The sequence below is a fragment of the Lolium rigidum genome, chromosome 3 (genome assembly GCF_022539505.1).
Source record: "Lolium rigidum isolate FL_2022 chromosome 3, APGP_CSIRO_Lrig_0.1, whole genome shotgun sequence".
NCBI lineage: Eukaryota > Viridiplantae > Streptophyta > Magnoliopsida > Poales > Poaceae > Lolium > Lolium rigidum.
Window position 1 is genome coordinate 131,123,120 of NC_061510.1, and position 15,885 is coordinate 131,139,004.

Consider the following 15,885-nt stretch of genomic DNA (forward strand, 5'->3'; position numbering starts at 1 on the left):
CTTTGTCAAGCCCAAAGCCTATATACTATTGTTCACCTATGTGCACCAACAACTTATTCTAAGCAATACAAGCAACTATGTGATAGCAAGATATATAAACTTATGCTAAGCAATACAAGCAACTATGTGATAGCAAGATATATAACTTCAAGCACGATGGCTATCACAAGGTAAAGTGCATAAGTAAAAAGCTCGGGTATAGAGATAACCGAGGCACGCGGGAGACGATGATTTATCCCGGAGTTCACACTCTTGCGAGTGCTAATCTCCGGTGGAGAGGTGCGGTTGCTTAGTGCTCCCGAACGCCACAAGAGGCTCACCTTGAGGTGTGGTTGCTCGATGCACACCAACGCCACAAAGGCCTCACCCCAAGATGCGGTACTCACACCACAAACCGAACGCCACGAAGGCGCCTCACCTAAATCTCCGGTGACCCTCGCCACAAAGGCCTAGGTCACGGTTCCACTAAGGGATTTCCTTCGAGGCGGAAACCGGGCCTTACACAAAGGTTGGGGCACACATCCACAACTTAATCGGAGGCTCCCAACAAATCACCACAAAGGTGTAGGATCCGTCTAGGGTTCCAAGAACCCAAGAGAAACAACCTTCTTGCCTTCACCTCCACGAATCACCGCGGAGAACTCAAACCGATGCACCAAATGCAATGGCAAGAACACCACAAAGATGTCCAAATACTCCACTCTCAAATTCCAACAAAGCTACTAAAGCTATTGGGGGAATAAGAGAGGAAGAACAATATAAGAAGAGGAACACAAAATTTCTCTCCAAGATCTAGATCTAGAGATTCCCTCACAAAGAGGGGAATTTGATTGGTGCAAATATAGATCTAGACCACCTCTCTCTTTTCCTCAAATTTGAGCAAGAATCATGGAGGGATTGGGGGAGAGGAGGAGCTCTCAAGATGCAACAATGGTGGAGAGAGGCTTGAGAGAGAGGAGGAAGAAGAAGGAGCAAGAAGAGAGGAAAACCAAGAGAGAGAGGGGGCATAAAAGGAGGCCCCAAATTTCTGCCCGTTGGGGCTGGCCAGTCGACTTGGGGCCGGTAGTACCAGCCAGCAAGGGGCGGTACTACCGCTCGTGTGTGCTGTGCGCGCGGAGGGGGAGCGGTACCTCCGGCCGTGGCTGAGCGGTACCTCCGGCCGGGCCGGAGCGGAACCACCGGCCGCGGTACCGGCCGCATGTCCCAATACCCTGGAAACATACTGTGAGGCTTGGCCTATTTCCGGTACCACGGGCGGTACCTCGGGCGGTACTACCGCTCATCCCAAACTCCTCTCTTTGGGCAAACATAGAAAAAGCATAACTTGAGTATCCGGACTCCGATTTTGATGATCTTGGACTCGTTTCGAAGCTAGTAACAAGCTCTACAAGATCATGCAGGGAACCATCATAGTCCAGCAAAGGAGGATAGAAACAAATGATGAAAGGTTTGACCTATCTAAAAAAGACATACCGGTAAAACCTCCAATCTTGAAAATGCAACAAGTTGCCCGTGCAAAAACCATTCTTGATGAACTAGAGCTTGTCATGAGAATAAGCACAAGCTCTAAATCATCACATGGATAAGATCCAAATAATAACCAAGAAAGATGATGCAAGGATGCAAAGGTTTGAGCTCTCTCCGAATGATACGATCGAGTTACTCACTCGAGAGCCCTCTTGATAGTACGGCAACTAAACTATAAACCGGTCTCCAACTACACTATGAGACCGGTGAGAAAGAAACCCTATCAAGAGCAAACCTTATACTTGCGCATTCCACTTGAGCTTGATGACGACGATCTTGACCTCAACAAGATGGAACACCTTTCTTGCTTGTGCTTGCTTGACGAAGTCTTGTAGATTGCTCCCCCATAAACCACCATGGGAGAGCTTCTTCTTCGGTGCATCTTCACATATCCATGATCACCATATGGATGGCAAGACTCAAGCAAAGGATCTCTTCGAGATGGCTCATCTTGAACTTGCACTTCATTCTTCATTCTTCATCATATTGATGTCTTGAAGTAACTTGAGGGCTCACTTCATCTTCATCTTCAAGACATACTTGACACTTGATATCCTTCATCAATTTCTTCTTATTGCAACCTTGAAGCCAACAAATGGTTCAAGAATTGCCTATGGACAACTCCTATTAATATAACTCAATGCAAACATTAGTCCATAGGGATTGTCATTAATTACCAAAACCACACATGGGGGCTCCATGCACTTTCAATCTCCCCCATTTTGGTAATTGATGACAATCTCTTTGAGAGGGTTTATATAAGGAATTTAAGTAACAAACAAGTTGAATATATAGAGCAAACTCCCCCATAATATATGCATGTGTGAATGATCTTGACTTTCATTGCATATATTGGCATTCAAAGCCTAGTGGAGTTTCCTCTAAATATTCAACTATGCAAAGCAACAAGATGCAATGCAATAAAGGCACATGCTTAAGCACAAAGCAAAGACATAACCAAATTCCCTTAAACCCTCCAAACTTCTCCCCCATTGGCACCAATTGCCGAAATGGGTGAAAAATTTAGAAGGCCAATATAGTGAGAGTTCCTCCATAGCGTGTGCATTTCTCATAATTTGAGTGGAATCAAATGCACATATCCAATTACGAATATTCGGAAGGAGTCACACCATAGATAGGATCAAAGATTGCAAAAAGATAACAAAGTCAAGAAGCTTCAACAAATGAAGCAAGCAACCAAATGAACCACAAAGAAGATACCAAAAGAAAGAAAGATATTATGATAAGATCAAGAAGATTGCTCTAAATAATATGAGGAAGCTCCCCAAGGTTTGTGCACAAAACAAGACAATTTGCATTGGAGTATAAAGTGCATAAACATGGAATCATCACTCCCATAATATCATTCAAAAACAAAATATACCAAGTGAATCAAACTCTAATGATCACCAAAAGATAGTGCTTTAAATTAAATGAGGAAGCTCCCCAAGGTACATGCATAAATTAAAATGTTGTATTTGAATACAATATGCATAACATGGAATCCTCACTTCCTCATTACCATTTAAAACACAAACATTTGCAATAGATCATAGATAGAAAATTAAGCTTAACACTTGCAACAAACAAATGGTTGAGCAACAAGTAGGAGGCACCATAATAAAAGGCTCAACCAAGAGGATATGTGAAAGGCATGATAAAGCATATTATAAGACTATTGCAAGGATGAGCAAAAAGCATCATCATAGTATTCAAAGAATTATATTGCTTAGCATGACCAATCAACACGCAATAATAAATAAGATATCAAACGGAGATGTATCATCTCTTATGTGTATAAGTTTCTCTAAGTGGGTAATATCACAAAGATATTTATCCACAAAGAAACATGCACACATAAAATAGATACGCAAGAAAAATAGTATGATATCCAAGACGAAGTCATGCAATATACCAATAAGAATTTTTGCTTAATAGCATGGCCAAAGGCTCAATTTTATCTTATTGTACATTCATGAACTTCAACCACAAACAACTAAAATACATCACAAATATCAACAAGGGATAGAAGATAGTTGGGATGCATTTGAGAAAGGCAACAAGTATCACAAACGGGGATACCAAAAGAAGTAACTAAATTTGCACTTTCATCTATATTGCACATGTGAGAGCCTTGAGGAATTGATATGCAACAAAATTGCTAGATAGGCATAGTTGGGGTGGATGAGTCATGAGCATGATTTAAAATACTTCCCAACAAATGCACTCATCTCAAATTACTCTCATTCACAATAAAGAGGTTTCATTAAGACTTTTGCAAGAAGCACAACATTTGCAAATCAATAGATTCATGCCAAGATGCAACCATAAGGTTGGATACAACAAAAGTATGCATGAGAAGATACTTGTTACTGTTGGAGATATGCCCAAGAGGCAATAATAAAATGGTTATTATAATATATCTTTGTGTTTATGATAATGTTTGCATACCATGCTATAATTGTATTAACCGAAACATTGATACATGTGTGTTATGTAAACAACAAGGAGTCCCTAGTAAGCCTCTTGTATAACTAGCTTGTTGATTAATGGATGATCATGGTTTCGTGATCATGAACATTGGATGTTATTAATAACAAGGTTATGTCATTAGGTGAATGATATAATGGACACACACCCATATGAGCGTAGCATAAGATCAAGTCATTAAGTTCATTTGCTATAAGCTTTCAATACATAGTTGTCTTAATCCTTCGACCATGAGATCATGTAAATCACTTACACCGAAAGGGTACTTTGATTACATCAAACGTCATTGCGTAAATGGGTGACAATAAAGGTGGGATTAAGTGTTCGGAAAGTGTGAGTTGAGGCATATGGATCAATAGTGGGATTTGTCCATCCTGATGACGGATAGATATACTCTGGGCCCTCTCGGTGGGATGTCATCCGATTAGCTTGCAAGCATATGAATGGTTCATAAGAGATCACATACCACGGTACGAGTAAAGAGTACTTGTCGGTAACGAGGTTGAACAAGGTATGGAGATACCGATGATCGAACCTCGGACAAGTAAAATATCGCGTGACAAAGGGAATTGGCATCGTATGTAAATGGTTCAATCGATCACTAAGTCATCGTTGAATATGTGGGAGCCATTATGGATCTCCGGATCCCGCTATTGGTTATTGCTCGGAGAGGAGTCTCGACCATGTCTGCATAGTTCGCGAACCGTAGGGTGACGCGCTTAAGGTTCGATGTCGCATAAGTAGATATGGAATATGGTATGGAGACGAAGTTTGTTCGGAGTCTCGGATGGGATCCAGGACATCACGAGGAGGTCCGGAATGGTCCGGAGAATAAGATTCATATATGGGAAGTCATTTTCAGGGTTACCGGAAAAGTTCAGGATTTTTCGGTATTGTACCGGAGGTTCTAGAAGGTTCCGGAGGGTACCATAGTGGGGCCCACCTATCCCGGACGACCAACATGGACCGGAGGGGTCGCATATGCCCACATGGGCCATGCACACTGATACGTCTCCGACGTATCGATAATTTCTTATGTTCCATGCTACTTTATTGATGATACCTACATGTTTTATGCACATTATATGTCGTATTTATGCATTTTCTGGAACTAACCTATTAACAAGATGCCGAAGTGCCGGTCTCTGTTTTCTGCTATTTTTGGTTTCAGAAATCCTAGTAACGAAATATTCTCGGAATTGGACGAAATCAACGCCCAGGTTCCTATTTTGCTCGGAAGCATCCAGAACACCCGAGAGCCGCCAGAGGGGGGGCCTGTGGGCCCCAGATGATAGGGTGGCGCGGCCAGGGCCTGGGCCGCGCCCCCCTATGGTGTCGGCGCCCCTTCGACCCTCCTGCGCCGCCTCTTCGCCTATTTAAAGCCCCTGCATCGAAAACCCTTACGGAGGAAGCCACGGTACGCGAAACCTTCCAGAGCCGCCGCCATCGCGAAGCCAAGATCTGGGAGACAGGAGTCTCTGTTCCGGCACCCTGCCGGACGGGGAAGTGCCCCCGGAAGGCTTCTCCATCGACACCGCTGCCATCTCCACCGCCATCTTCATCACCGCTGCTGCTCCCATGAGGAGGGAGTAGTTCTCCATCGAGGCTCGGGGCTGTACCGGTAGCTATGTGGTTCATCTCTCTCCTATGTACTTCAATACAATAATCTCATGAGCTGCCTTACATGATTGAGATTCATATGAGTTTGTATCACAATTTATCTATGTGCTACTCTAGCAATGTTATTAAAGTAGTTTTATTCCTCCTGCACGTGTGTAAAGGTGACGAGTGTGTGCACCGTGTTAGTACTTGGTTTATGCTATGATCATGATCTCTTGTAGATTGCGAAGTTAACTATTGCTATGATAATATTGATGTGATCTATTCCTCCTACATATGCATGAAGGTGACAGTGTGCATGCTATGCTAGTACTTGGTTTAGTCTTTTGATCTATCTTACACTATAAGGTTACCAAAATATGAACTTAATTGTGGAGCTTGTTAACTCCGGCATTGAGGGTTCGTGTAATCCTACGCAATGTGTTCATCATCCAACAAAAAGTGTAGAGTATGCATTTATCTATTCTGTTATCTGATCAATGTTGAGAGTGTCCACTAGTGAAAGTCTATTCCCTAGGCCTTGTTCCTAAATACTGCTATCACTGCTTGTTACTGTTTTACTGCGTTACTACTGCTGCGTTACTACTGCATGTTTACTTCCTACAATATTACTACCATCAACCGCACGCCGCCGAGCTATCTTCCGGCGCCGTACTACTCGCTCATATTCATTCATACCACTTGTATTTCACTATCTCTTCGCCGAACTAGTGCACCTATTAGGTGTGTTGGGGACACAAGAGACTTCTTGCTTTGTGGTTGCAGGGGTTGCATGAGAGGGATATCTTTGACCTCTTCCTCCCTGAGTTCGATAAACCTTGGGTAATCCACTTAAGGGAAACTTGCTGATGTTCTACAAACCTCTGCTCTTGGAGGCCCAACACTGTCTACAAGAATAGAAGCACCCGTAGACATCAAACACTTTTCTGGCGCCGTTGCCGGGGAGGGAAGGTAAACGGCACTCACACATTGGCAAGCCCGGCAACTAAGCACTTTTCCTCCCTCGTCAACTACGCGCCAAGCACTTTTCTGGCGCCGTTGCCGGGAGGAAAGGTAAAGGCACTCATACTTCGGTTCCAGGTAACAGTACTTTTCCGGCGCCATTGTGTGTGTGCTCGAAGCTATTTCCTTTAGACTCTGCAATTGCGACATTTGGTTTCTTGTTTACACTAGTTAGGCATAATGGAAAACAACAAAAATATGAGAGATCTTTATGAACTTTATCTTGAATTAGGACATGATGTGTTTGAAGAGAGAATTAAAAAACCCATGGAACTTTATATGCATGCTAATGGGAATGTTATTAATATGAATGCTTTGAACACCATTGTTGCTAATGCTATGGAAAATTCTAAGCTTGGGGAAGCTGGTTTTGATGAGCATGATATTTTTAGTCCCCCAAGCATTGAGGAGAAAATTTACTTTGATGATACTTTGCCTCCCATTTATGATGATTATAATGATAGTAGTCTTTTGTTACCACCTGTTATGGAGGATAAATTTGATTATGATTACAATATACCTCCTATATTTGATAGCTACTTTGTTGAATTTGCTCCCACTACAATTAATAAGAATGACTATGCTTATGTTGGGAGTAGTAATTATTTTATGCATGAGACTCATGATAAGAATGCTTTATGTGATAGTTATATTGTTGAGTTTGCTCATGATGCTACTGAAAGTTATTATGAGAGAGGAAAATATGGTTGTAAAAATTTTCATGTTACTAAAACACCTCTCTATGTGCTGAAATTTTTGAAGCTACACTTGTTTTATCTTCCTATGCTTGTTACTTTGCTCTTCATGAACTTGTTTATTTACAAGATTCCTTTTCATAGGAAGCATGTTAGGCTTAAATGTGTTTTGAATTTGCCTCTTGATGCTCTCTTTTTCTTCAAATACTATTTCTTGCGAGTGCATCGTTAAAACTGCTGAGCCGATCTTAATGGCTATAAAGAAAGAACTTCTTGGGAGATAACCCATGTGTTTTTTTACTACAGTACTTTGTTTTATATTTGTGTCTTGGAAGTTTTTTTACTACTGTAGCAACCTCTCCTTATCTTGTTTTTGTGCCAAGTAAAGTTTCTATGTTAAAGTTGATGTTATATTTGGGATCTCTGCGCAGAAACAGCATTGCTGTCTATCACGAATCTGGGCCTAAGTCTCTGTAGAAAATTCGAAAAAATCTGCCAATTTACGAGCGTGATCCTCGGATATGTACGCAACTTTCATTAGTTTTGAGTTTTTCCATTTGAGCAAGTCTGGTGCCATTTTAAAATTCGTCTTTACGGACTGTTCGTTTTTGACAGATTCTGCCTTTTATTTCGCATTGCCGCTTTTGTTAAGTTGAATGAGTTTCTTTGTTCCATTAACTTTCAGAAGTTATGTGCAATGTCCAGAAGTGTTAAGAATGATTGTGTCACCTCTGAACATGTGAATTTTTGATTATGCACTAACCCTCTAATGAGTTTGCTTGAAGTTTGGTGTGAAGGAAGTTTTCAAGGGTCAAGAGAGGAGTATGATATACTATGATCAAGAGGAGTGAAAGCTCTAAGTTTGGGGATGCCCCCGTGGTTCACCCCTGCATATTCTAAGAAGACTCAAGCGTCTAAGCTTGAGGATGCCCAAGGCATCCCCTTCTTCATCGACAACATCATCAGGTTCCTCCCCTGAAACTATATTTTTATTTTGTCACATCTTATGTACTTTACTTGGAGCGTCTGTTTGTTTGTTTTTGTTTTAGTTTGAATAAATGCTTGTGTGGGAGAGAGACACGCTCCGCTGGTTCGTATGAACACATGTGTTCTTAGCTCATAATATTCATGGCGAAGTTTCCTCTTCGTTAAATTGTTATATGGTTGGAATTGGAAAATGCTACATGTAGTAATTGGTAAAATGTCTTGGATAATGTGATACTTGGCAATTGCTGTGCTCATGTTTAAGCTCTTGCATCATATACTTTGCACCTATTAGTGAAGAAATACATAGAGCATGCTAAAATTTGGTTTGCATGATTGGTCTCTCTAAGTCTAGATATTTTCTGGTTGAGGTATTTGAACAATAAGGAGACGATGTAAAGTCTTATAATGCTTACAATATGTTTATATGTGAGTCTTGCTGCACCATTTTATACTTGTGTTTGTTTCAAATAACCTTGCTAGCCTAAACCTTGTATAGAGAGGGAATACTTCTCATGCATCCAAATACTTGAGCCAATATTCATGCCATTTGTGTCCACCATACCTACCTACTACATGGTATTTCTCCACCATTCCAAAGTAAATTGCTTGAGTGCTACCTTTAAACCATTCAAAACTTATCACCTCTGATTTGTGTCAATGTTTAATAGCTCATGAGGAAGTATGTGGTGTTTATCTTTCAATCTTGTTGGGCAACTTTCACCAATGGACTAGTGGCTTCATCCGCTTATCCAATAATTTTGCAAAAAGAGCTGGCAATGGGATTCCCCAGTCCCAAATTAATTAACTAAAATAGACACTCCTCCATGGTATGTGATTGTTGGACGGCACCCGAAGGATTCGGTTAGCCATGGCTTGAGAAAGCAAAGGTGGGGAGGAGTGTCATCATAGTAAAACTAAAATAAAAAGGCACTCCTTCATGGTATGAGATTGTTGGCAGGCACCCGAGGATTCGGTTAGCCATGGTTTGCGAAAGAAAGGTTCGAAGGAGTGCCACCCAAAAATAAAATAAAATGGGAGCCGCTCTTTGAAGGTTTGTCTGGCAAGGGGGTTAGAGTGCCCATTACCATTCGTTGACAACAACAAACACCTCTCAAAACTTTACTTTTATACTCTCTTGATGTTTTCAAAATAAAAGCTCTAGCACAAATATAGCAATCGATGCTTTCCTCTTTGAAGGACCTTTCTTTTACTTTTATTGTTGAGTCAGTTCACCTATCTCTCTCCACCTTAAGAAGCAAACACTTGTGTGAACTGTGCATTGATTCCTACATACTTGCTTATTGCATTTGTTATATTACTCTATGTTGACAATTATCCATGAGATATACATGTTACAAGTTGAAAGCAACCGCTGAAACTTAATCTTCCATTGTGTTGCTTCAATACCTTTACTTTGATTTATTGCTTTATGAGTTAACTCTTATGCAAGACTTATTGATGCCTGTCTTGAAAGTGCTATTCATGAAAAGTCTTTGCTTTATGATTCACTTGTTTACTCATGTCATTACCATTGTTTTGATCGCTGCATTCATTACATATGTTTACAATAGTATGATCAAGTTTATGATAGCATGTCACTTAAGAAATTATCTTTGTTATCGTTTTACCTGCTCGGGACGAGCAGAACTAAGCTTGGGGATGCTGATACGTCTCCGACGTATCGATAATTTCTTATGTTCCATGCTACTTTATTGATGATACCTACATGTTTTATGCACATTATATGTCGTATTTATGCATTTTCTGGAACTAACCTATTAACAAGATGCCGAAGTGCCAGTTCTCGTTTTCTCGCTGTTTTTGGTTTCAGAAATCCTAGTAACGAAATATTCTCGGAATTGGACGAAATCAACGCCCAGGTTCCTATTTTGCCCGGAAGCATCCAGAACACCCGAGAGCCGCCAGAGGGGGGGCCTGTGGGCCCTAGATGATAGGGTGGCGCGGCCAAGGCCTGGGCCGCGCCCCCCTATGGTGTCGGCGCCCCTTCGACCCTCCTGCGCCGCCTCTTCGCCTATTTAAAGCCCCTGCATCGAAAACCCTTACGGAGGAAGCCACGGTACGCGAAACCTTCCGCAGCCGCCGCCATCGCGAAGCCAAGATCCGGGGGACAGGAGTCTCCGTTCCGGCACCCCGCCGGACGGGGAAGTGCCCGGGAAGGCTTCTCCATCGACACCGCTGCCATCTCCACCGCCATCTTCATCACCGCTGCTGCTCCCATGAGGAGGGAGTAGTTCTCCATCGAGGCTCGGGGCTGCATCCGGTAGCTATGTGGTTCATCTCTCTCCTATGTACTTCAATACAATAATCTCATGAGCTGCCTTACATGATTGAGATTCATATGAGTTTGTATCACAATTTATCTATGTGCTACTCTAGCAATGTTATTAAAGTAGTTTTATTCCTCCTGCACGTGTGTAAAGGTGACGAGTGTGTGCACCGTGTTAGTACTTGGTTTATGCTATGATCATGATCTCTTGTAGATTGCGAAGTTAACTATTGCTATGATAATATTGATGTGATCTATTCCTCCTACATATGCATGAAGGTGACAGTGTGCATGCTATGCTAGTACTTGGTTTAGTCTTTTGATCTATCTTACACTATAAGGTTACCAAAATATGAACTTAATTGTGGAGCTTGTTAACTCCGGCATTGAGGGTTCGTGTAATCCTACGCAATGTGTTCATCATCCAACAAAAAGTGTAGAGTATGCATTTATCTATTCCGTTATCCGATCAATGTTGAGAGTGTCCACTAGTGAAAGTCTATTCCCTAGGCCTTGTTCCTAAATACTTGCTATCACTGCTTGTTACTCGTTTCTATGCGTTACTACTCGCTGCGTTACTACCGCATGTTTACTTCCTACAATATTACTACCATCAACCGCACGCCAGCTGAGCTATCTTCGGCGCCGTACTACTCGCTCATATTCATTCATACCACTTGTATTTCACTATCTCTTCGCCGAACTAGTGCACCTATTAGGTGTGTTGGGGACACAAGAGACTTCTTGCTTTGTGGTTGCGGTGGTTGCATGAGAGGGATATCTTTGACCTCTTCCTCCCTGAGTTCGATAAACCTTGGGTAATCCACTTAAGGGAAACTTGCTGCTGTTCTACAAACCTCTGCTCTTGGAGGCCCAACACTGTCTACAAGAATAGAAGCACCCGTAGACATCACACACCACCCCCCAAGGCCCATGTGGCTGTACCAAGTGGATAAGATCAAATCCCTTGAAAATAGGGGCTTAACTTGGGGGGAAGTTCCCCCCTTGTTTTGGCCGACCCAAAGGCTTGGAGGGGGGGCCAAGGCAGCCCCCCACGCCTATATAAGAGGGAGGGGAGGGCTGGGGCGCAACACATCATCCCCCAAGCCCTAGCCGCCCCTCTCTCCCTCCTTCTTCCTGCGCAGGCTTGGCGAAGCCCTGCAGGAATTTCTCCTCCACCTCCACCACCACGCCGTCGTGCTGCTGGGATTCCGAGGGGATCTACCACACCTCCGCTGCCCGCTGGAACGGGGAGAGGAAGGGCTTCATCGACACCGTATGCGCGACCGAGTACGGAAGTGCTGCCGGATTGCAGCACTGGGGATGATCGTCTACATCAACAACGAGATCTGATCTCGTAGGCTTTGGAAATCATCAAGGGTTAGTATATTATCAATCTCGTTGCTTCGATCTTGTAGATTAGATCTTGGGTGTTCCATAGATTATATCTTGGATTTATTCGTCTTGCGGTAGGAAAATTTTTGTTTTCTATGCTACGAACCCCATCAGTGGTATCAGAGCCATGTCTATGCATAGATCTGTTGCACGAGTAGAACACAATGGTTTTGTGGGCGTTGATGCTTTTGTTGCTTTAGTTTGTGTACTTTGCATCTTGCGGGATGGTGGGATGAAGCGGCCGGGCTAACTTTACATGACCGCGTCTCATGAGACTTGCTCCACGCTTGACATGCAACTTGTATTGCATAAGTGGCTTTGCGGGTGTCTGTCTCTCCCACCATAGTGAAGATTCCAATTTGCACTTTCTATTGTCAACACTAGTATCACCGTTGTGGTTCATGTTCGTAGGTAGATTGGATCTTACTCGAAAACCCTAAACCACGTAAAATATGCAAACCAAATTAGAGGCGTCTAACTTGTTTTTGCAGGGTTTGGTGATGTGATATGGCCATGATGTGATGATGATTATATTTGATGTATGAGATGTTCATTGTTGTATTATGGCAACCGGCAGGAGCCTAATGGTTGTCTTTAATTTTTGTTAAAGACCCGCGTGTCTATTCATCATGTAATAGCTTTATTTCAAGTAGTTGTTATAGTAGCTATAAGTGATGGACAACCATGAAGCGGTGCCATGGACCTTGGTGCAATGCTGGTGATGATGGAGATCATGCTCATGTGCTTTGGAGATGGAGATCAAAAGCACAAGAAGAAAGGCCATATCATATCACATATTATGAATTGCATGTGATGTTAATCCTTTATGCATCTTATCTTGCTTAGATCGCGACGGTAGCATTATAAGATGATCCCTCTCACTAAATATCAAGATAATAAAGTGTTCATCCTTAGTATGCACCGTTGCTAAGACTTGTCGTTTCGAAGCATCTCGTGATGATTGGGTGTGATAGACTCTACATGTGCATACAACGGGTGCAAGCCAAATTTGCACACGCGGATACTAAGGTTGCCTTGACGAGCCTAGCATGTACAGACATGGTCTCGGAACACGGGATACCGAAAGGTAGAGCATGAGTCATATGAATGATATGATGAACACTTTGAGTGTTCGCCTTTGAAGCTACATCTTTTCTCGTGATGATCGGACTTGGTGTAGTGGATCTGGTTCGTGTAATCACTAAGACAATGCGAGGGATGTTGTTTTGAGTGGGAGTTCACCTAGTTAATTGAAGAATTAAAAAATGAACTCAAATTATCATGAACATAGTCTGAATAGTATTTTGAATTAAATTTGTAGAATTGGCATCCGTTTTCTACCATGCGCTAGTCTTGTAATTGAGATAGAAATACTGTTAAGTCTGACAAGTAACTTTACGGACTGGTACCGTATTGTTAAAGAATCAAGATATGATTAAGTCCTAAAGCAAACTTTTAGTAAACCTCACATTGATGATTCAAAGAGCAATGGTTTCAATTAGTACCTTAAATCATCTTGTCTCCGTGAAACTTGAAGTTCAAATCCGTTTGAAAAGTAAGGAGCTGAAAATTTTGTTTTCAGAAATAAGCAAGGTATGAGATATATGTGATATCTAAGACCCTATTGCAAGATGATAGAATATAATTTGGTGAGACTACATAAACTCATAAGTTTTATGGGAATGTACGAAGGTTGAAAACGCCGGGCGTCTCAATCCTCCAACTAGTTGGGCACTAACGATATTCGCATATCCATGAGGTGATCGTCCTTAGTATGCACCGTTGCTAAGACTCGTCGCTTCGAAGCATCTCGTGATGATCGGGTGTTATAGATTCTACGTGTGCATACAACGGGTGCAAGACAGATTTGCACATGCGAATACTAAGGTTAAAACTTTACGAGCCTAGCATGTACAGACATGGTCTCGGAAAGTCGTCATGATTTGATGGATAAAATTATGAGTGAAATTGTTCATCACATTAAAGGTTACTAATAGTGAAATCTAGAACGCTTGTCATGTGATGATCAACTTCAAGGTAAGAACCTCAAGGTTATTGGTATTTGACCAATGGACCTAGAAGTTATTGAAGGTGAAGTGTTTTTCTGAGAATGAGGAAAGCTAAAAGAGAAACTACAAAAGATATTTTGGCAGAAAGAAAGAAAATACTAGAAAGTCTAGGTCAGGTGTATATAGATGATATACATGTTATGGATGTATTCCTTGTTTGGTCACATAATGAAATTCTTGGGTATTTGTACCAGATTGGTTGGTATGAGATGTCATACAATACAACGCAATACAAGAATACGATGGCCTAAGTGACTGAAAAGGAATGTGATAGGAATGCACGTCTGGAACAAAAATAAATTGTTATTATGTTTGCCGTTGGCATTCTGTCTAGCCATTCAGATTTATAATAAAGAACTTTATAATTGTTGTCTTGTTCTGGTTAAATGAAAACAATGAGTTGTTCAAATTGTAACAACATTCCATGTACGATGGATAAGTTATTATAAATCTTTATGGTGAAGCACACATACATAACACTGACGCTAAAATGCCATAAGGCAAATGATATGAATTCCACTCATTAGTGGAACCGCCATTTAGGTCATGTTAGAAAGGAACGCATGAAGGAACTCCATGCAAATGGACTTTTGGAGTCATTTGATTTCTGAATCATTTGGCGCTTGCAAATCTCTTCTAAAGAGAATGACTTAAATCCCGTTCATAGGCCAAGAGTTGAACGGGCAATTAACTTAGTGGAAACATACATGGTGATGTATATGGTTCACTGGGCATAGTTGTGTGCGGGAGATTCTTCTACTTCATGAAAACTTCTAACAATGAATTGAGTATATATGTGGATATATTCGATAAGGAAGAAGTTTAAAACATTTGAAAGGATTCAAATAAATTTCAGCATGAAGTGGAAATCATCGTAATAGAAAAGTCAAATATCTATGATTTGATCATGGTGGAAATATTTGAATTACGAGTTTTAGCGAACATCTAAGAGAGTTATGAAATTTTTCTACTACTCACGTTTCTTGGAGTATCATAGTGATGATGGAGTATCCAAGAGACGTATCCAAAACTTGTTGGATTAATGATGAGATAAAATAAAATGACGCCATTATATTTTTGTGGATTATGCTTTAGAGACTACCGCTTTTACACTGAATAGAGCATCATCATGATCCATTGAAATGACACCATATGAGTTATGGCATGGGTATAAACCCTAATAGTCCTTTCTTAAATTTTGGTATGCGTAGCATAAGTGAATGAGTTTACAACCAAAATCGGATGAATGTCTTTGTTGGTTATCCCAGAGAATTGATTGGGAATTCTTTCCACTATTAAGTAAAAGACAAAAGTGTTTGTTGATGTTACTTGCTTATTTCCAAGAAATTGTTTTCTAGCGAAGTATTTGAGTGGGAGGACAATGGAACTTGATAAGGTTCATGAACCTGAGCGTGATGATCAGAGTAGCACAGCATCGGAAATGGTTCCGGGAGCGACTACGAAGATCATGGCTCCCATGTCTATAAAGTGTTATAGTCATGGAGATCAAAGTACCTATTGAACCTTGTAGATGTGGTTTACTTTGTGATCAAATGAATGATTTGTGAACAAAGGATTGATTTTGAACAATGATAAACCAACTACATACAACGAAGTTATGATGGGCCCTGACTCCGTTAAAATGGCTATGCGCCATGAAATCCAAGATAGGTGAACACTTTTTGAAAGTAAATGGATCTATAAAATTGATGGACTTGGATACAATATCCTTAAAGAAGCTTGACTTATCGAAAAGTTGTTTACGACAAAGTTCAAAGAGTTGACTACGATAAGATTAGATCTTCCGTGGCAA